At 35.9% G+C, this 22,435-nt stretch overlaps 1 protein-coding gene across 5 annotated transcripts in view; it reads left to right on the plus strand.

The window, feature by feature from the left end:
* Nucleotides 1–119: 119 nt before the first annotated feature.
* The window catches only part of LOC5572102 (mucin-12), a 130,758-nt gene continuing 108,442 nt past the window's right edge, over nucleotides 120–22,435 (plus strand). Inside the window, exons 1-3 of one of the 5 annotated variants that reach the window (XM_021848983.1) lie at nucleotides 121–296; nucleotides 433–839; nucleotides 983–1,185. The gene's annotated coding sequence lies outside the window, so the exon portion shown is untranslated. Of the gene's footprint in view, nucleotides 301–432; nucleotides 1,186–22,435 lie in introns of all 5 variants that reach the window. The other 4 variants (XM_021849007.1, XM_021848989.1, XM_021848994.1 and 1 more) reach the window with 4 other exon arrangements.

The following is a 22,435-nucleotide window of genomic DNA, read 5'->3' on the forward strand; positions in this document are numbered from 1 at the left end:
ACAACTTTTGCAATCCCCTGCGCATTGTACGCATTAGTGATTGTCACGAGGGAACGAGATAGCCTCAATTGCATAATCTATATATCTCTTTCGTGCCCACATCAGCCTTCTGCATGGATTTCCATTCAACTTGTCTGTCAGTTGTCATATCGAAAAATGAGTTCAAAGCGTAAAGAAGTTATCGTCGTTGTCGATGCGTTTCGTTGATGGCCACTGTGTTTTGCGTGTTTGTGGTATTTCATTTTTTTCGGTGAAAAGCGCAGATTTTAGGGGTTTTGGAATCGAAATTCCATATCGTAAGTAAGGTGTAAGCTGTGACTAAGTGAGGTGTCATTCGTTAAAAAGCATAAACCAGTGGCGAACGCGAGTTTTCAAGCTGAAAAATCCAGAGTGCTAGATTAGCAGATTTTCATATTTTCGTTTTTCATCTAGCTTTGGTGCGGGGTAAATTTAAAACTCTGATCGTAGTTCACGCAGCAGATGGAATGATGGGCGCAGCGGAAAGCCAAACGAAGCAAGCGGGGCAAGAGAAGGGAGCAAAAACTGGTGGCTGAAGTTAATGAGTTGTGCAAGCAGCGAATGAAATCGCAGTGAAGAAATCGAAAATGAAAAATATACAAGCGATGCATGTTGTGTGAAAAATTGACTGCTTGAAATTGGGGCAGGTGTGTTTTAACTCGGGGATAAAGTTCTTAGTCAGTGCCGGAAGAATCCTGTTCCTGGGGAAAATTGTCTTTGGTGGCATGAAAAATTGCAGCTGGGAATGCAAAAATGTTTCTTCGATCGTAGAGTGCCGTGAAGAAGAAAGAGTTGCATAGCGATGGTGATAGTAGTAGTAGGTAGGTAGTCCGGTAGGAGAAAAATCGGCTGCTTTGATTGGAAGAAACAACCATATATGTAGCGAATCGTGGATGTGCGTGAAAGTGGAATTACTCTCGAATGCAGCAGCATCAAAGTTAGAATCTTTGTTTGGTAAAAAAAGGTATCTACTGGGCGAATAAAAAGGTGAATAAAAAGAAATACCATAGAGTGTAAATTTGTGAAAATCCATTAATATAGTGAAATTAGTGAAGAAACAACCTTATAAGGATTGATCGTTTCCGTGATAAGAAGAAATTTCAGAACCTGCCAATAGAATCGACTTCTGACTGGATGACATGCAGCCATTGATACTTTGATAAAAAGGTAAACATTGTGCCCTGTTACTAAATCTTCCTTGTAGTATTGATTTTTTTTTCCAACACATGCCTGCCTTCTTTCGGTGTTATTATAGACAAAGAGTCTGCTTTCTCGAACCGAACCGATGGTGAACATTGTTTTGAATGAGCTTTGCGCAACAAAACGATTCTCTACGACCATACATATGTGTTTCTGCATATACTTACCTATGTATTGCAGAGATTCGTGCATTTGAACAATGAATCAAGTTGGGCGGCAGCGGTTCAAAATATGACAGCTGGTCAGCAAAATCATCTTCGTTGCATGGAGTCGACCTTGAGAATTGTATTGAGCAAGTTTTTCCAGTGACATTTTCAAGATGAACAAGATCTTTTGCATATCATTTCTAATTTTAAACATGTGAACATAGGGTAGTACAGTGGGTTTCTGTTTTTGGAAACAAGATCGAAATTTTCAATTGCCAAAAATGAAACCGTGTCAAAATCGGAGCCCGTATTGTAATTGTAATTTATTTAGTAGAAACGATACCCTGGTGGTAAGAATATCATTAAGATCTTGTTAGGTCATCCTATGATGACCAGACATCGGAACAGTCCACTTCAAAGCAGTTTTCTGTAGGGTGGGACTATGCTATTAATTTAAAGACCCGTACTGTGGCGACGTCTCAGATACTTTGTATCGCTTAAATGTCTTCTATGATGTCTTGTGAGCTTTTTGTTCACTATTTGTATGAATATATCATGGAGAATGATTTTTTGCATGAAAAGCAACAGTGATATTTTTCTCGCGTCTCCAGTGTGATTTCTTATTAATGAAAATTAATTGTGGCTGCTCAATCAAGGATGACGGATTAATTGATGAGCTCGTTTCATGCTTTTATTTAAAATCTGTAACATATGTATGTTGTTTTACCAATCAACGATTTGGAATAAAAAATGAGACCATGGTATTCCGATTTCCTAACGTATATTTTGAACATTATAATATTCCTGAGAAGAGGACGGACCTGGTATAGTGGTTAGAACACTCGCCTCTCACGCCGACGATCTGGGATCGAATCCCATCCCCGACATAGTCACTTATGATGTAAAAAGCTATAGTGACCGCTTCCTTTGGAAGGGAAGTAAAGCCGTTGGTCCCGAGATGAACTAGCCCAGGGCTAAAAATCTCGTTAACAAAAATAGAAAGAAAGAATTGCTGAAAGAACAGATCATTACTATCAATTCACTCTGACCCCAAATCCACTGCATCCTATTCTTGGCACTTTTGATTAACTTCGGCAGAGGGGTTTTTTGAAAGCTACTGAGTTCATATTTGGCCACAATATGCGTCGTATTCAAGCAGTTCTTATTGCAAAGTTTCAGAAAATTCGGCCGAGTAAAACCCTCAAAGTTGCGACAATCTTATTTTTATGTGGTTTTTTGCATTATCATAATAAGGAATACTTCTTTTGTAACAATCTAATTTGCAAAATTTAGTAGAAAGTAGGCGTTGTGAAGCATGGCATTTGCCACCATAAAGTGAATCTTGTAGGGGACTGGGGGACTGTAATAGAAGCCAAAAGCGACTTAACTATTGAATATTCACTGAATTAATATGGAAAGTAAGACACTGAGATCTATCATTGCTAATTTCAAAAAATGTTTAACAGACAAGAGAGTGACTTATTTCTTCAATGACATATGAATGCAATGACCAATAAATACTTTCAACTACAAGAATAACTAAATGAACTAGAACTACAACTAAACAGCCTAATATTGTTAAGACTTACGACAATTGACATTTAAGACTCTAATCTTACGTAAAAGACAGGAGTAATCACAATAACATGCACACTTAAATGACAAATTATTCAAAATAATTTCGACTTGACAGTATCAGTAATGACACTACTACGCTACTATTTCAAACAAAATCTGTTGGAGCTGCTGATTTTCACAATGCTTTCTTTTCGCAGAAGCAAAATAATATGGGTACTTTTCAAAAATTACCACGACACAATACTAATAAAAAACAGTGTTCATGTGGGCGCCATTGCCTAGTCCGTCTGAGTATTGGTCCTGGTAGAGAGGAAACTTGGCAAAAGCCAGACCGAGGGTCTAGTAAAGTAGTGACAATTAAAGCTGTCAGGCAGCTTCAACTAAATACCACAAAAAAGCTATAGGTCAGTCAATTACCTTGTAATAATAGATATAGGAATAAAAATGTAGGTTACTTCAAATTAATAACTATCGAGAACAACAATATATATACCGTATTTTTGTCGAATCATCAAATCTGACGGCCTCAAATCTGATTTTCTACCTATTAGTTAAACGTCAGTACAGTAATACTTCAGTACAACGTAACTTGATTTTTATTTTCGTTAAGTTATATCGATGATACATTATATCGAAACAAAATATTTTTGTACAGGTCGGTCTCGATTATCCGGAGTATCGTTTTTTTCACTCCGGAACTTAAAATTAGCGCACACAAAAAACCACTTTTTTAAACTTCCCCCTTTTTTAAATACGTTTAAAACTGCAAAACCAATCATATTGTATATTGCAATACCAAATTATCTCAGATTTATGCAAAAATAATGAAAAACAAAAACATCAAAAAATAAATTCCGGATAATCGAGTCTAAAATTCCGGATAATCGTTTGTTCATTCATTTTCTCAGAAACAACGAGCTACACACGTGGTTACCAATGGCTTTTAGGGCGTTATCCCAGATTATGCGAGATTTTTTCTTTTTATTTTTATTTTTTTATTTTTACTTTCCTATTGCTGTAAGTTTTGAGAAAAAGTATTCCGAAAATATATTTGGAGGAATCCTTAAACACTCGGAAAACTCCAAAAGAAATTCATAAACGAGGACTTTCAGAAACTTTTGAAGAACTTAATATTGAGCCGTCCATGAACAGTTCTAGTACGCAATTATGGAACATGAAGAATTTTATTATGAGGAGAATTCATGAAGGAATCACTTAAAAACTCCATTAAAACAAGAACTATCTTTGAGAGCTTTCCATAGAAAACTTACTGAACGAACACGTTGTGATATTACCGGCTAGGAGAATTATCTGGGGGATCTGGGGAAATTGATCAGTTTTTGGACGAATTTCCGAATATATTTTTGTAATACAGAATATCCGTAGAAAAATCTCTATACGAAAACTTTAAAGTTTACTTCGAGAATCCACTGAAAAAAAAATTCTAAAGAACTTTCTTAAGAAATTCCTGATGGTATCAATGAAAGATTTCGCTCCACATTGAATCCCTGAAGAAATTTTAGTAGTACATAGAATGGTTCTTGCATGAATATTTGGAGAATGTACTACATACATTCATAATAAAACTACATACATTCATAATAAAATAGAGACGGGGTTGGTGGTCTGATGGCTACCTCTTCTGCTTCATATGCAGAAGGTCATGGGTTCAATCCCAGGCCCGTCGCTTTCCTCGTACTTTGTAGTTGTATATCTCTCACTTGCTTCTATCTTCCATTCTAAATATATCACACTCAAAAACTATTCGTTCATAGCAAACGCTAGAACTAGGACGGACACGAAACCGTTTCCCTAACGCTTCCTACTTCCACGCGCACGCCTTTCTTACGCCTGATACATAGGCAGTCTGCTAACCACAAAAGCAAACCTCTCTGCCATGCCTTTCCCCCAATCCATACACTCCTGCCATAAACTGGCGTGGATGCAGTGGAATATACGGTCTACGTGGGAGCCAGTTCAATGCATCATCAATTCCTCCCCCTTCCCCTCATTGGTCTGCATTCTGACGTGGCAGGTGCCATTGTTGCCTAAAAATAGAAGATCACCAGCACTTATACACTGAGGATGCCTGTTAGTCCCAAGCAGTCATTCGGTTGGTTCCTTGTGTAAGTGCAGCTGATCTGGCGATACTGGAGTAGCATCCACGGGCGGCCAATCAAGCTCAAGCTCATACATGCATAATAAAATGGCTGAAGATATTCCGAGAAGATTGTTTTTCAAGGCGTCCATCCATCCGGGAAAGCAAGAAAACCCCGGGAATCACAAATGGCCGGGAAAAATACGGGGAATACCCGGGTGGAAAACACGTCGGGAAAATATGTATAAACATAAGACTACCGGTTTGTTTTAATTTAAAGCACTATGGGTGAAACTAGGAAATGTTTCCAGAAGGTGAACGATTGCTTATTACTCGTACTTCGCATAATGACTAACTTTTGGTAAGTTGGTAGAAAGATAATTAAATATCGATTAAGATCTTTGCAACAGTACAGAAGGGTACTTAGGCATTCTTAGAAAAGTTTCTGGGGAGATGTTTGCTAGATTTTTATTTAGATTGATGGCAAATTTTTAATGAGATTTTTGCTGGAATCCTAACACACGAATCGTAATTGTTCAGTTTCTTGAAAGTTTTTTGGAGGGATCAATGAAAATAGATTGCGAATAAGATTTTTAGTGGCTTTACAAAGGATCCTTGGCTGATTCTGCTTGAAATTCTTAATAGATTCGAAGAGGTTGACGAAAAGCTCCGAAAAAGGTATCATATTTTCAGGGTGTAGTTGCTGATATCCTGGACTAGTCCTCGATCTATAACAAAGTTCTTATGAGGGCTCTGACGAAATTTGGGATAGATTTCTGCATATAACCAACGAATTCTTACAATCATCTTCATCAACTTTCTAGTAAGTTTTTTCATGAATTCATGGATCTTTGATGGGTTAATAAATAGTAAGGTACTGTAGGCATTCTTGGCCAGATGTTTGTAATTTTTTTTGACGAGATTCTTAGCCAAATCTTTGATAGAATGCTTGGAAGATGTAATTTTGGATTTATGTTTAAAGTGTTAGTCGGCTTCAGTAGAACTATAAAATGAATGTGAAGATCGTTTTTGTTCAAAACATCTATGCTTGGAGTCAACATGAGTTTTTTCTGATCAAGAAATCAAAATTTACAATAAAAACCATAGAAAGTTGAAAAGATGGCTAAATCGTTATCTTAGGAAGGTTTGACTGTATTGTCCAAATCGTTTCACATTCGTTCAGAAATTAAATATGCAGTAGATGAATCATGACATAAAATCTAATATGGCCCTATAATTTCATGCCCCGGTATATGTCGCGGTAATAGAATCCATACATATTGATTAGGGTCCATTCACCGTGCATATATGTTTTGACTGAAACATAATAAAAAATAAATTGCTATAAAAATTTAAGGGTCACACGATGAACTACATTTCATTGTAGTATCATCTGAAATTATGCGAAATTCAATGTTCTAACATTGCAAAATGTGTACCTTTGACGTTTTTACTAGTGTTGTTAACCTCGTTATCAAAAAGAATTCACAGGAATTCGACTATATAAAATACGTTATTTTTAAATGCATAGTGTTTATTTCATCATTTTTTTACTTATGTTATCAACTTTAATCCTTTTTAAGCTATTACACTAGTTTATAAGTAGTTCATAAAAAAAGCAAAAATGTTTTGGGCAACCGGGAAAAATCCGGGTTTTTAGACAAATACCTGTACAATTTTTAGAATAATTGCTAGAGGATTCTAAAAATTATTATTGGATAGTTGGACGATTCATAATTCAAAACAAGTATTTACCGAGCAACGGACTCATGTTCCGTAACCGGTCGTTTGAGAACGTCGCGACCCATTGCACTATGGTCCAGGAATCAGTTTTACGCGGAAAGATGCATTTTGAGCTTTAGAATGAAACATTAGACAAAAACGGTCTTCTACAAAGTTGTTTGTATTAGTAAGGTCCTTTGTTTGGTGTTATTTAAAATTAGGGTGGACCACATTTTCATAGAAATTGTGTAACTAACATTCTTATTTGTAGAAATTATACTATACATGCTTCAGCAAAGTTGTAGACCATTCAATTTCAAGCAACTTTGCCAAAAAAAGTTTTTTTATATCTCTTAAATTGACCGATTTAGAGCTATTTTACTACGGTGACATAGGGTGGTCCGAACAAAATTGGTTTTCTGGCTCTAGAGTTTTCAATTCAAATTTCTCGTCAAAGTAGTCTATGAAACACTTTTAGGGCTTTGAAAAATGCGTAGTTTGGTGAGTGAAGAAACTCGCTATCTCTTTCCGTTTGGGAGTTATTATTGTTTTTCTCTCAAAAACATGCCTACTTCGATTGTGAATATTTCTGATTGGGGCAAACATAAAAAATATCTTTTGAAGGCATTTAAAAGACAAAAAAAAAAAATATATAAAAAAATAACAGATGTGTTATTTTTGTAACTCTAATAAAACACCTTAAAAATCAAATATTTTTTATCACAAAAACTTTAATAACTTTTGAACTAAAATAGATATCAGCAATATTTTTGCATGAAAATTTGCGTTTTGTTAAGTTCTAAAAGTCGTTCATAGACGACTTTGACGAGAAACTAATATTAAAAACACTAGAATTGAAAAACTGATTTTTGTTGGACCACCCTTTGATGATTAGGAAAAAATGCTCTAGATTGGTCAAATTTTGAGCTACAGAAAAACTTTTTTTGACAAAGTTGGTCAAAATTCCAAGTTCTACCGCTTTGCCCAAGAGTATATACCAGTATTTTTGCAAATAAAAAAGTTGATTATATGATTTGTGTGAAATTGTGAACCACCCTAGTTTTGAATGACTCAGTATGAAAGCCTACATTTTTATAAACAATTTTGTAGAAGATCATTTTTGTCTTGAATTTTATTTTCATGCTCAAAATGCAAAATAATAAAGAAATACATACTATGAAAATCTTCAAAATAGTTTTAAAGCCCTATCTTTCTTATTTCAGATTTCTTGTCAAAACGGTCTATGAACGACTTTTAGAACTTAACAAAACGCAAATTTTCATGCAAAAAGATTGATGATATCTTTTTTAGTTCAAAAGTTATTAAAGTTTTTCTGCTTAAAATCATTTGTTTTTAAGGGCATTTTATTAGAGTTACAAAAATAACACATTTGTAATTTTTTGATATAATATACAATTTTATTTTGTCTTTTGAATGCCGTCAAAAGATATTTTTTATGTTTGCCCCAATCAAAAATATTCACGATCAAAGTAGGCATGTTTTTGAGAGAAAAACAACAATAACTCCCAAACGGAAAGAGATAACGAGTTTCTTCACTCACCAAACTACGCATTTTTCAAAGTTCTAAAAGTGTTTCATAGACTACTTTGATGAGAAATTTGAATTGAAAACTCTAGAGCCAGAAAACCAATTTTGTTCGGACCACCCTATGTCACCGTAGGAAAATAGCTCTAAATCGGTCAATTTAAGAGATGTAAAAAATGTATAGTATAATTTCTACAAATAAGAAAGTTAGTTACACAATTTCTATGAAAATGTGGTCCACCCTAATTTTCAATAACACCAAACAAAGGACCTTACTAATACAAACAACTTTGTAGAAGACCGTTTTTGTCTAATGTTTCATTCTAAAGCTCAAAATTCATCTTTCCGCGTAAAACTGATTCCTGGACCACTGTGCATTGGAAGCATTGTGGCATGTCACTACCTAAAAAATAATGCGCTCTTGGGCTAGGCATTGGATATATATAGAAAGCGTTCAGTTTGGATGGGCACAGGGATGCCAAGTCAATTTTTCAAAAATCTGGAAGATTTTGAAAATTTGTCTGGAAAAGTCTGAATTGCTTATGTCGTGAACCTTACAAATTATTTACAAAACCTTACAAATTCATTTCAAATTTTATCTGGAACTTCCAGATTTTTGAGAAATGGGGCCTCAAAAATCTGAAATATTCCAGACAAATCTGGAAGGTTGGCAACGCTGGATGGGCATCTAATTCTTCCGAAAGAGATGCACTTTGCGAAAAAGGACCACGTGATTATTGAGCTGACATCGAATTCAGGTTAACTTCTGCGTCCATGAGTCCTCTCATGGCGTAGGCAGGGTGTCCATCCATCCGGGAAATCCGGGAAAACCGGGAAAAACCCGGGAATTACAAATGACCGGGAAAAATACGGGAAATACCCGGGAATTTGGTGAACACCCCTGGAAAACAAAACATAAGACTATCGGTTTATTTAAATTTCAAGTACTATGGAGTAAAACTAGAATTTTCAACAAGGGGTGCACCACCGTCTGTATTTCGTACTTCGCATTATGATTATTTTTTGGTGAGGTGATAGAGAGATACTTAACGATTAGGATCTTCGGAAATTTTTTAAAGGGGTACTTAAGGATTTCTGACAATGTTCTTGGCGAGATGCTTATTCGATTTCCATTTGAAATCATGGCATATGAAATCTTTGCGGGAATCCTAACGAAAATCGAATCGATATTCGACCAGTATTTAAAAAATCTTTCTGAGAGATCATTGAAATGGTTATTAGTAGATTGCTAATAAGATTTTCAGTAGATTCTAAAAAAGGTCCTAGGCTAATTTTGCTTTAAATTCTTAGAAGTTAATGTCCCTCTGACATATGGATAAAAATATATTTTTTTAATATTATCCGTTCAATGTGTTTCTCACAGGAGCACTTTTTACTCAAAATTTCAATCACAAATCACATAGTAAATGTTCATTCAAACAGCATAAATGCTGATACATATTTTTTAAATAGCAGATTCCTGAGAAAATCATATTAATTCATTTTAAATTTAAGAAAAAAACAAACGAATTTATATGATTTAAAATTGTTTTATTGAAAATTTACACTAAGATATTTTCTTAAGGAATGCGCAGAAAATTACAGACATATTTTTGATTTTCCTCGGTGGATTTTTACTTATTGTACCCAAATCCTTGGCGCAACTCGCATACAGTTAACTGGATTTCTATTTGATTCCTTGTGAGATTTTAACATATTCCTGCAGCAGTACTTCTTGGGAAGATTCTTGAAGGTTATCTGACTAGCTTTTCTGATAGTTCCAGGTGAAATTCATCCCACGGTATACAATGGGCTATGAAACCCATTAGAAAGTGTCTTGAAATATTCACGGAAGCCGCCAAAGTTGATGCTTGCTATATTCCTTACAATATCTTCCAAAAATTGCCTGGCAAAAATATCTTCACGGGTAGATCCATACAGAAGACCATAGAAGATATTATATAAAACGCAGACGTGATCTGTGTGAGACCCTGTCAAGGATATCTATTGATAAATGTAAAATTTTTCGAAGGATTTCCCTAAACCGCTAATTAGGTTCCTTGCCAAGGTGGAAATCACGAAGCATCTTACGCGTGTAAACCAGCGCAAAATAAACACGACAGACTCGCGAACAAACTTGATGAGAGTAGATTTATACCCGACTGCACGGGAGAACATACCAGAACAAATATTAAAATGTTCGTGAACATTTACTCATGTGCAACTAAACAAGGTGAGATTTATTATGGTTTTGACAGACAAATCAAGTGTACATCCATCAAATCGACAGTAAACTACAAGTTTGTAATAAAAGTCCCTTGAAGTCTAGAAAACTCAGAGGCCTTTATTACCAAAAGCCCAATTGACTTCGAACAGCTCCGAATACGTACACGAAAAGATTTATCATCGACAGATTACAGCACTTTCATACTCGCGAGTATTTGGCTTGTTTTTGTTCTGGTTTAGTAGACATGTTCACCACCTTTATTACTAATTCATTGACAGTTTTTTTTTCAATGTCATTGATCATAGACATATCCTTTGTGAGATCTATTTAGATATGCTGGGAAAACGAGAAAGAATATGTTTTTGTAATTGTAGTTAATTGAATCTGATACTTTTTCTAATCTGCATTTAAGTCACCTTATACTAAAAACCAATCAAATCTTTTTTATTTATTTAACAAAAAAAGATTTCTACAATTTTTGTTTGCAGGGGTCCGCGGGATATTTGTAGAACTTGAAAGGGGCCACAGCTCCAAAAAGGTTGGGAACCACTGGCCTAGACGGTTCTTGTAAGGCCTCTGACGAGATTTTGTATAGATTTCTGCAGATTAACAGCGAATTCTTTCAATAATCCAAAACGAATGTCATGGCTAGTTCTTTGATGAATAAATAAATAAAGACGTCCTTTAGGTATTCTTGGTAAGATTTTTGTAAAGTATTTGACTAGATTGTTAATATGTTCATTAAATCTTTTGGAGATTACTTGGAAGATGCAATCTTGGATTCATGTGATAAGTTTTAGCCTGCTTCATAGGAGAACAATAACATGTATTTGGAAATATTGTTTCTGTTAAAAGATCTTTTCTTGGATCCAACATGAGATTCATCACAGATCAATCATTTCTCCATAAATCAGGCATAACCCGAGTAACACACATGTTATAATTGATGCATATTAACTCTTATATGACAAAATCTAGTGTGTGTTCCTTGGGAAGCCATGTCTAACGCATAATTCTTAAGGCATTCTTAGAAGGTAATAGGTTGGCTATTGAACTTTCCTCTTTTGTGGTAGTTTAGATGCACAAAGCAGGCATTTATATTATTCCATAATTTCTCTGAACTTCCTACGAATTCCAGGGGGTAACGGTGTTTTAGATATTTCAGCAAATCAGCATTGTATTTTCATAAGGGCCTATCTGCATTCATCGATTTCTCTTCATCGTCGTTCCCTTTGCGTTATTGCAGAAAACTGATTCTGTTGTCGTAGGATGAAGAATCACTATATCTTCTTATTAATAAGAAATATTGCAGATTTATTTTAGCAAAGTTATTAGCGGAAGAGAGGATCGATGAAGATGTGCAGAAATATTTTAAATCTTTTTGTCCATAACCCTTTTAAAAGGTAAACCTTTTTTTTTAATTGTATTAAAATCAATTCATAAATAAATTAGATCATGTCCTCCAAATTTGTCCACATCGTACAAAAAAAAAGGAAAAAAATTCAAAACGCAGGATTTTTTTGCTATCTGTTTTTTAATTTCTTGGACACCCGGGAAAAACACGGGAATTGGAAAACTGATTTTGAATGGACACCCTGCGTAGGGGTAACGCGCCCTAACTAGAGATCAGGGAGTCGTGAGTTCGATTATCACTGAGAAGACGTGTAACTATTTCGCAAATATTCACATCAATTTGTCTATTCAATCCAATTGCAAAATATATGTAATGTTTAGCTTTTCGGTAATTGTTGGATAGTTCTTTGTAAGGGTAGCTGGAAGAATTCATGAAAAATTCCTGAATTAATTCATAAATCTTTATACTCCGGAAAAAATAAGATATCCTAGGCGGAATGGTTTGAAGAATTTATAGTTGAATCCTCTTCATATCCTGGGAAAATTACTTTGTGAAATTCTTGATTAAAAGCATAGAATATCTATTTGGAAAATAAACTATATGAGAAATTCAAAATCCTTGAATTTAAATTTCCTAGAATCCGGATTTCTTGTACATATTCTGGAAAAAATCCTTGATGAGTTGAATTACAATTTTCTGATAAAATTCCTCAATAAATCCTAGGGACGAGAATTCGTTAAATCAATACGGATCAAATGTTTCTAGAAACTCTTGGAGGAATTTCTAAAATCGCTTTGAAAAAAAATCTGGTGCTGGGTTCGATTCCCGGTCGGTCCAGGATCTTTTCGTAATGGAAATTTCCTTGACTTCCCTGGACATAGAGTATGATCGTACTTGCCACACGATATACGAATGCGAAAATGGCAACTTTGGCAAAGAAAGCTCTTAGTTAATAACTGTGGAAGTGCTCATAAGAACAATAAGCTGAGAAACAGGCTTTGTCCCAGTGAGGACGTAATGCCAAGGAGAAGAAGATGAAGCAAACTTCATTACTATTTTTTCTCTTTTTTTCTTTTCTCAGTTCTTAATTTTGCCATTCTTACTAGGCATTTCACGGCGTAATTCCCTTTCTTTCGCCCTTCAACAAAACTTGAAAACAATGGTGCCAGTACCAACTTTGACAAGTACTGGCACCGCTGTTCTCAGATTTCCCGAAGGAGGGAAAGAGAGCAATATTCTGAGGACGTCACCATGCAATGGGTAATATCGTATAGGATATTTGTGGCTACGATGGTATATCATGCCTGAAGAGTCAAGAAAATCTACATTATTAAGAAATCATGGAATTGAAATCAGATGGTTAGCAATATTTGGAAAGTATCTGGTTATCACATATGACGAAATGGAGAGCCATTATGGCCATAACTAGTTTACCTATCCTTTGTTATTACAGTCGACTCTCCACATCCCTATGTCGATGATTTCATAAGTCCCTTCAGTCTGCATGCATTTTCACTCTCCATATCTCGGTATCCTCCTTATCTCGATATCCTTCTTATCTCGATATCTCCATATCTCGATGTGTTTCTGTTGATTTTTCGTTCTCAATCTTCTCTCCGTATGTCGATATGACCAATATCGAAGGATACAAGACCCAAGTTTTGGTATTCAAAACAAATTAGGAGCGCAAAATGACGTCTGTTTGTGTATTACTTTCTTGGCAACGGAATGTTTTTCAATCTAGTGTTCATCAAAAATGTGTTCTTTGTCTCGATCTCTCCCTACTCGATGGTCCCTTCGATATCGAGATGTGGAGAGGCGACTGTACCAAGCTGCACACTCCATCGTCTTCTTATGCGATTTCAATTCCTAATAATTATTTTTTCAAACATAAAAAAGCGCATATCAAGCTCATTGTGATCATGTCTTGGTAGAACTGTTTTTCCGTTATTTCCCCCCTCTGAGACCGTCTATCGGCCATATGGTGTGAATGGCGATAGTCTGCCTTTATACGTCATCGTAAATATGCATATTCTCCATCTACCTACCTCTTGCTCGTCTTGTCTTCCACCAGATCGTTTCATGCACCCGGACAGCATGAATTAACTAATTAGGTTAGGCTGGTTCATATTTCATTGCCCCTGCCAAGACATTCTGTCGGTATACCGGACTCGAATGGGAATTGAGTGGTTTTCCGCTTTTTTCCTACGACCTTCCTTAGATGTTTATCAACTAGCGCGCAAGAGAACAAAAACAAACTTTCCAAAAGTTGTGCTTCGTGTCATTTAGACATTGCTCGAATTTTTTCCCCTTTCTTTGTGGTTTGCCTGTTTAATGTGTTTTATCTGTTTGGCTTATATCGTCCCTCGAACAAGGCAGAGTATTTCCGTTTTATGCACTCGTCGTTCAGTCGGCTTTAACGCTACAAAGTCACGGTGCTCTTTGTGCTGATAGTTTCATTTTGGGATTCATAAATTGAACGCTTCATTATCAGGAAGATGGTTTAATTTCCAATCATCAGCAATAGGAAGAACCGCTGGCAGGGCTGGTAGCAGATCCCTTCCTAGAGTTAGTCACTATAGTCACTATTTTAATGAAAGTTTCTGAAAAAGTTCTTTAAAAATATCTAGTTGTCTAACACGACAATTCCACACGTTATTCAGATTTTTTTTCTTAAATTCCTCAAGCAAAAGCTTTAGGCTTTTTTCTTCTAGTGATTACTTCAGAGATTTCTTCTGGAATTCTTTCAGATAGTCTAGCGTTCCCTACTCCTCTAACAATAGTCCTAGGAATTCGTCCATAAGTTCCTATAGTAATTTTTCAAGGGATGCATAGAGGAATTTCTCCAGAAAATCCTTAAGCACACTACCTCCAATAATTTCAACAGGGATTACTACAATTACGGGATTTCATACAGATTTTCTTTGAAAAATTCCATCAATTCTTCCTTTGATATGTTAGGTTGTCACTCTACGACAGCGGTTTTCAGATCGTGCTCCGCGGAGCACTTGGTGCTCCGCAAGCCCTTGGCAGGTGCTGCGCGAAAGTTTTGAAAATTTGTATCAATGCTTTGAAATATCTTATCTTTTTGCTTTAAAAAATGCATTTAATCATACCAAACCTATGTATTAGAGTGGTTCAAAAAATTGTTTTTGCTCCACACCGCTCATTCGATTGCTGGTCCAATCCTGAGTCTCCTCCCAAAATTTGAGCTCATTCAGATGAAAACTGCTTGTGCAGTAGCCCGCTATAGTTTATATGGGAATTATTGCAATTTCAGAGAAAAATTTCCGTTTTACGGTCCAACGAAAAGCTACCGCAGCTGTCACATCACTGATTTGTACTGGTAAATCATCAGTAGGCTTCAATGATACCTCGGATACCGTCTTGATGATTGTTGTTTGTTGCTATTTTCCATACCGTTTTCTCTTTCAAGCATACTATGATTGAAATGTTTGCTTCAATGATAGAATGATTTCGAAGCCTGCGGTAGAACTTGGCGGCTACCGCAAACCGGAAAATTTTCTTAATAACCGTAATACTATGGGAAAAGCAATCAATTATTTCAATCGATCATAGTGTTTGCCAATGTGCTCTTGATGACTAGAGCTACATTGATACTGTGAGATACATTCATCAGTTACAACTTTGCCGAAGACCGTTTTCAAATCGGACATCTCAGAAATTAGTTATCGATTTACATTTATGCGTCGTATTGAAGTGTTTATTATTGCAAAGTTTCATACGAATCGGCCGAGAAAAAAAACCCACATGCCAAAGTGAATCATGTAAGTGCCCAAGTAGCTCTGCACTGTACCCTATCTGAAAATTTCCAACAAATTTCAATACGTTCACCGGCATTCAACTTCCAATAAGTTCTAGTTTCAAAAAACAAAAAAAATCTAAAGAAAAATTGTAAAAATCTATACAACAGGAGATCGCAGCAATCCGCGCGCGTGAATGGTTGCTTTCGGTGTTCTGTCATGATTTCGCTCGAATCCGCATATTTTACAAAATGAGTTTTAGTTTTCATAAAAGTGATTTTAGATATTTGGAACTTTTCGCGTGTGTTCATGTGAATTTTGTATTTTTTCGGTTTGGAGGTTTTGCGTGTGAGTGGGGGTTCGAAAATTCAGCGGAGCGTATGGTGCCGATTTGTATAGAAGACAAAGTGTGGAATGGCGAATCGTTTGGAATTTGAGCGGGGTGTGCTGGATTTCAGGACGGCATTCGGTGAGTTCGTTCCTTTATCATAGAAACTGGAAATATTCTTAGATTTTGCAATGTTATGATCGCGTATTAAGGCGAAGTAGGCCGTCATTGAAATTTGTACGTGTCGTTGATGATTGTTGCTAATTCATCTCACGATTTCGAATAAAAGAAAAACAGTTGGTTTTGCACTGACACTACTGAAAAAGTATCAGCATACTTAATGCATGTTACCGCGTACAGTGATACTTTTTCAAGTCAATATAAACTATCAAGACTGAGTTTTATCACTTTGAAAAGCAAGCTGAAAAAACATCATTGTTGCCAAAAGGAATGACCGGCTACTTAGCCTTAAAGACATGTTTATTCGGTTTTCGAAGCCATCGAAAGTGATGACGGTGCTGTGTAGCTTCAAGGACTTTTTTTTCTGTTTATTTTGAGTTTAGTTTGATCTACTCGTTTTGGCGGTCGCTTTTCACGGAATAAGTCGTGCGTTGTGGGTGTCAGACTTTTTTTTGCGTTGCGCGTTACGGTTTGTTTTCCCTTTATTCAAACAGCGCATGTGTTTATAATAAAACTGAGCACATAATCGGTTAATTTAACGCGACACAATACTCTTCAATTTGTCTCTTTTGACAGCCGGCATTCAAAAAAGAGCGCTTCGTTGAAGCCCAAACAGAAAATCGTCTTTTAAACGTTGACGTTAAAGTTTTTTTCGGATTATTCTGCACGCGTTTTGCTGGACAGTGCTTCGTTGAAGCCCAAGCAGATTGATCGTGTTTTCGCGTCGATTTTTTTTTCTCGTTCTAGATTGCACGCGTTCTGAATGCAATCGAGTTCGGGTTTTCGCGCCATCGGAGTGATATTTTGTTTTTATGAAATGAGCGTGCTGTTTCAAGTAGTTCCGTTCCATGCTTTTATTTTAAATATACCATATATTATGAAACATATTTTTATCATGACAACGGTGGGAATGTTACTTATATAAATTGATTCAACAATATATGAGCAGTTCGTCACTTTAAGTGTCGACATAAACTCTTGTACATGTTTCACATAGCATTAAACACCCTATATCTATCCTTTTACTTATCATTATAACAAATAACCTTTGAATGGTTCGACGCTTAAAGTGTCGACTTAACGCATGTTCACGTTGTCTTTAGAGTTCTGATAGGTGATTTTTTGAACTGAGGTTGCATGATTCCCATCACTTACCAAGGTGAATCCTGATCATGGAGCTATGATCCATTCTCACTACCTCCTTCCTGTGACAATAGGGTGGGGCTTATTTCCAAAAATCTTCCGTAGTCAGGATTTACAAAGTGGAAAATGATCATCGGTCCCAAAATAACATCCTGTGAAAAAATGAGAATTTTTGGTGAAGGTTTAGAGGTGGCGCAAAGGGCGTAAGTGCAGTTTTCCCATTTTAGTGAACTCTGAAAAATTTAGGTAAGCTTTTCAGCTTGTTTTGGTGATTTTAGGACCCCTAAGGGCAAAAAATCACCTCAAAATTGCGATATCTCCACTCCTTTAGATGATATTTGACGAAATATATTTTATGCATGGGATTTTTGGTCCTTAAATAGGTTACGCTGACTGATTACTATGAACCCGAATAAGCACATGAATAGCTGGGGATTCCTATGCTAGTAGAATGGAACAAAGAGCAATCAAGAATGAGAGAAAGAACAAAGAACACAGAAGAATGTAAGGTGGGGTGGGTTAAACAGGTGGGAGGGTGTAAGTGATGATATTATATTAGAATCAATTACGGAACCGTGAAAATATCTCGGTTGGATGTATGAGATGAGATTATATGCAAGTTTAACACTAATTTAGTATTTTAGAATGTCCGTTTGATATAACTCCTGCAATTGCTTCTGTAATCTGAAAGAAATAACAGAGGGGGCCTAAATCCATACAGGCTGAAAATCCGTACGCTTCATACAAATAGAAGGAGTTTTTTTTTGAAGTGGAATGGTTCAGATTCATTTCTTAGGTGTTTGGATTTGGATCCCGCACAATATATCCTTATTAGGTAAATCCATAAACGATTTCTGCTTTCCAGCAATAACCCTTCCTCTTAGAATTTCCACAGGAATTTCTGAATGAATGAATGAATTGTCTTCATTAACGAGTCTTTCAGCCCTATGAATTTCTGGATTAGGATGCCATTTCAGCAATTATTTGCGTTTGGGCTTCCAATACTTCACTTTCGCCACAACACCTTCAACACAACTCCAGACAAAACGAAAATGCAGTTGAAGTTCAATACAGCATTCTACATCTGTATTTGAAATCGATGTATATAAGTGCACGAACTTCTAAAGGGTGCAAGAGATAAAGCACTTCAGGTTGAAAACCTCTTGAATAAAACCAAAATAAAGTCTTCACAGTTCTGAAACATTTTTTTTTTAGGAATTGCGACAGAGCTACATGAAGGAATTTTCACAGGATGTCCTATGTATATATAAATAATTATATAAATTAGTTATGAACTTAATAGATACTGCGTGAGGCTGAATTTCCAGGATGTATATTTTTCTACGTTCCCTTTCGATAAATTGCTATCATCATTATGAAAAAAAAAACATAACCAAACGATTATTGAACTAAAGCAGTAAAGTGGATATGCATTGATCTATATCTACCAGGAAAATAATGATGAAACTTCGCATGGAGTTGAGAACATTTTAGCCGTTACTGCAATGTTTCCATAAAGAGTAATCTAAAATCGTATGCATGGGTCGAAAACTAGAGATGGTTCAAAAATTGGTGCTCTTCCCCTACTTGAATAAAAATTGATCTAAATATTTTTGTACTAGATAATATTAAAAAGAAGTCAATATAATCATCGTTTTCTACTGGAACTTTTATCCGTTACGTAAAATCGAGATTTTTTCAAGATTCCTCAGTTACACTCAAGATATCACTAGTTTCACCTTCCCACCTGTTTAACCCACCCCGCCTTACATTTTTATGTGTTCTTTGTTCTTTCTCTCATTCTTCTTTGCTCTTTATTCCATTCTACTAGCATAGGAATTCTCCCCAGCTATTAATATGCTTATTCGGGTTCATAGTAATCAGCCAGCGTATGCTGTTCAAGGGTCAAAAATCGCATGCATAAAATATATTTCGTCAAATATCATCTAAAGGAGTGGAGATATCGCAATTTTGAGGTGATTTTTTGCCCTCAAGGGTCCTAAAATCACCAAAAAAAGCTGAAAAACATACCAAAATTTTCAGAGTTCACTATAACATCCTGTGAAAATATGAGAATTTTTGGTAAAGGTTTAGAGGTGGCGCAAAGGGCGTAAGTGCAGTTTTCCCATTTTAGTGAACTCTGACCCTCCCACCTGTTTAACCCACCCCACTTTACATTCTTCTGTGTTCTTTGTTCTTTCTCTCATTCTTCATTGCTCTTTGTTCCATTCTACTAGCATAGGAATCCCCAGCTATTCATGTGCTTATTCGGGTTCATAGTAATCAGTCAGCGTAACCTATTTAAGGGCCAAAAATCCCATGCATAAAATATATTTCGTCAAATATCATCTAAAGGAGTGGAGATATCGCAATTTTGAGGTGATTTTTTGCCCTTAGGGGTCCTAAAATCACCAAAACAAGCTGAAAAGCATACCTAAATTTTTCAGAGTTCACTAAAATGGGAAAACTGCACTTACGCCCTTTGCGCCACCTCTAAACCTTCACCAAAAATTCTCATTTTTTCACAGGATGTTATTTTGGGACCGATGATCATTTTCCACTTTGTAAATCCTGACTACGGAAGATTTTTGGAAATAAGCCCCACCCTACTGTGACAACCATGGAGATGCAGAGGTGATCTCGGTCTCTAGTTACAATGGATGTCACACTAACATTCCTTTCCTTCCCCGATGACCGTAAGGACGTGGCCGGCGCCGTTATTGACTTTTTAATGTTTGGAGTTCACGAATGTGTACATTGAAGATGGTAAGCTACTCCCAAGCTACATCTCTTGGTTCCTTGTGCAACTTCGATTATTCTGGTCAATCACGGAGTAGCAACTACGAATTGTACAGTCATCAATGCTTATGCTTATGCTTAAATTGTAAAAATCTATACAACATATAAGCGACAGAAACAAATTTCTTTGAACATGATCTCGGAATATTCGGAACATCTCCGGTTACCAAAGGCCAATTTCCATTTGCTAGGTTCTGAAACTAGACCAAATTTGTCGTCGACTGCTTCTGGATGCATCTTATTTCATAAATTTTTCGTAGAGTTATAAGCATTTGAGTTTAGGCAAAATGTTGCCTATTCAATCATTTTGCGTATCCTCTGTATTACCGCATCTCTGACGGTGATTTTCAAAATACCTAAAGCATTCGCAGCTTTAGGGAATTATTGGCTATTGTACACTGCTTCAACGCTTTTTCTTAAATCATCAGCGTTATATTTCAGCTTTATACTATCATATTTGTTGGCTAAAACGTGAAGAAATATGTTAAAGTTTTGCACTGTACGGATTAAGATGCAATTTGGAATTATGAATCAAAATCCGTACAGCGCAATAATCCTCCCAAACAGTTATTATACTGTTCATAAATAGCATTTACTCCTGCGGAATTCCAAAAACTCACTATAAGAAGTCATCATGATCAACAGTTGGTTCAGAAAAAGTGCGAATTTGACTATCAATATGTTGGAAACTATTCTCAATCTTCTTAGCAAATCACTAATAAGGTACCTTTTTGTTCGTTTATAAGGCATGAGGTCGCTCAAGTTCCTACTTTTAAGGCACCCAGTCGCTACCAGCCCTGTACTAGTGGGTAGCCGATTCAAAACTGGTCCCTTGAAAGTACGTATTTAACCACACACACAATACATATAATAGAATCCCGACTAAGGGTACATAACAAAATTATATCAGCATATGTTATTATGTTATAAGTTTTTTTCGAACATTGGTTGTTACAAACTTGATGCAGAAAGTTGTTAAAATAACTAAAATTATAACAAAAAGTGTATGAATAGTAACATAAACATAACAAAATGTGTTTTAATTCTATCAAATACATATCAAACCAAGTTATAATGTTTGATACAAAGTATCAAAATTATAATACAGTTCAATATACGATAATATTGTATATTATTTAAATGCATAACTACAGTCATCTCTCCCTTACTCGATATTGAAGGGACCGTCGAGTTAGGGAGGTATCGAGTTACAGAAAACAAAAGCAGTGCAACTTAAATTTGTTTTACCAAATTAGGATGATAGTGTTGTCCAATAACACAGAACACCTAGATATAAGAAATGAATGTAATGTTTGGAATGATACTAATAAAGAAATTAAAAAAAAAAAAAAGCAGTGCAACTGCGTTCCAAGGGACCATCGAGTTAGAACCAACTTTTACTATGGTTCTCTAACTCGATGATATCGAGATACGGAATATCGAGTAACGGAGAGTTAACTGTATCTATTTATTTTCTTATAAAGTTGTTAAAAATGAACAAAAAAATATCTTATAGGGAAATAAAACACATTATGTTATATTTCTGTTTTATTATGTTCTATGGTAACGGAGCTTAACAAAATTATATCATAATATGATATGCATATCATATTCTGATAAAATTTTATTATATTTTTGTTACAAGCCTCTACTCGGGATTTCCCGTTTGGTTTGCACTTGTCTGATTACTCGTAGAACTCCGGTGCATGGAAAATCAATTGAATTATATTTGTCCGTCCCTTCCTGGCCAGGCAACCGCAAAACGCAAACTCAGTTTAATGATGAGTACCGTCGTCGGTCGATGAAATTGCCTTCGCTGCACTTTCGCACATTTGGTGTTGAAATAGTTGGATAATGGTGGGTTGGGTGCAATCGGGTGACGAATTCCATGTCAAACCGGTCAGCTACGAAACTCGACCATCTTCGATTTGGAGTAAATTTTACTTATGTCTTCGGTATGGTAGAACAAGTGTTTTCGTCGGATGAATTGATAATTTTGACTGAAGAATAACTTCTGAAAATGGCCTATGGTTTTTGGTATGCAATTTATTTATTAATTTCTAGCTCAGTAACTGTTGATTTCAGAGTTAAACGTTCTTTTGAGAAGATGCAAGGAACCGTTTGTGCTTGGGTCAAAATGACCGCTCTAAGTATACACTTATTCTATCACACAGAAAACATGAGTAAAATTTAATCCAATAGCGAAGGTTCTCGGGCACGATTTCTAATAATTTCCACTCGTTCTGGATGGAATTCGTCCGGTGCCCCTGCCTGGGAGTGTGAGAAGAAATTCCCGGTTGGATGCAGTAGGAGCTACATTTAGCCGCCGCGCC

Source organism: Aedes aegypti, chromosome 1, assembly GCF_002204515.2.
Source record: "Aedes aegypti strain LVP_AGWG chromosome 1, AaegL5.0 Primary Assembly, whole genome shotgun sequence".
NCBI classification, from domain to species: domain Eukaryota; kingdom Metazoa; phylum Arthropoda; class Insecta; order Diptera; family Culicidae; genus Aedes; species Aedes aegypti.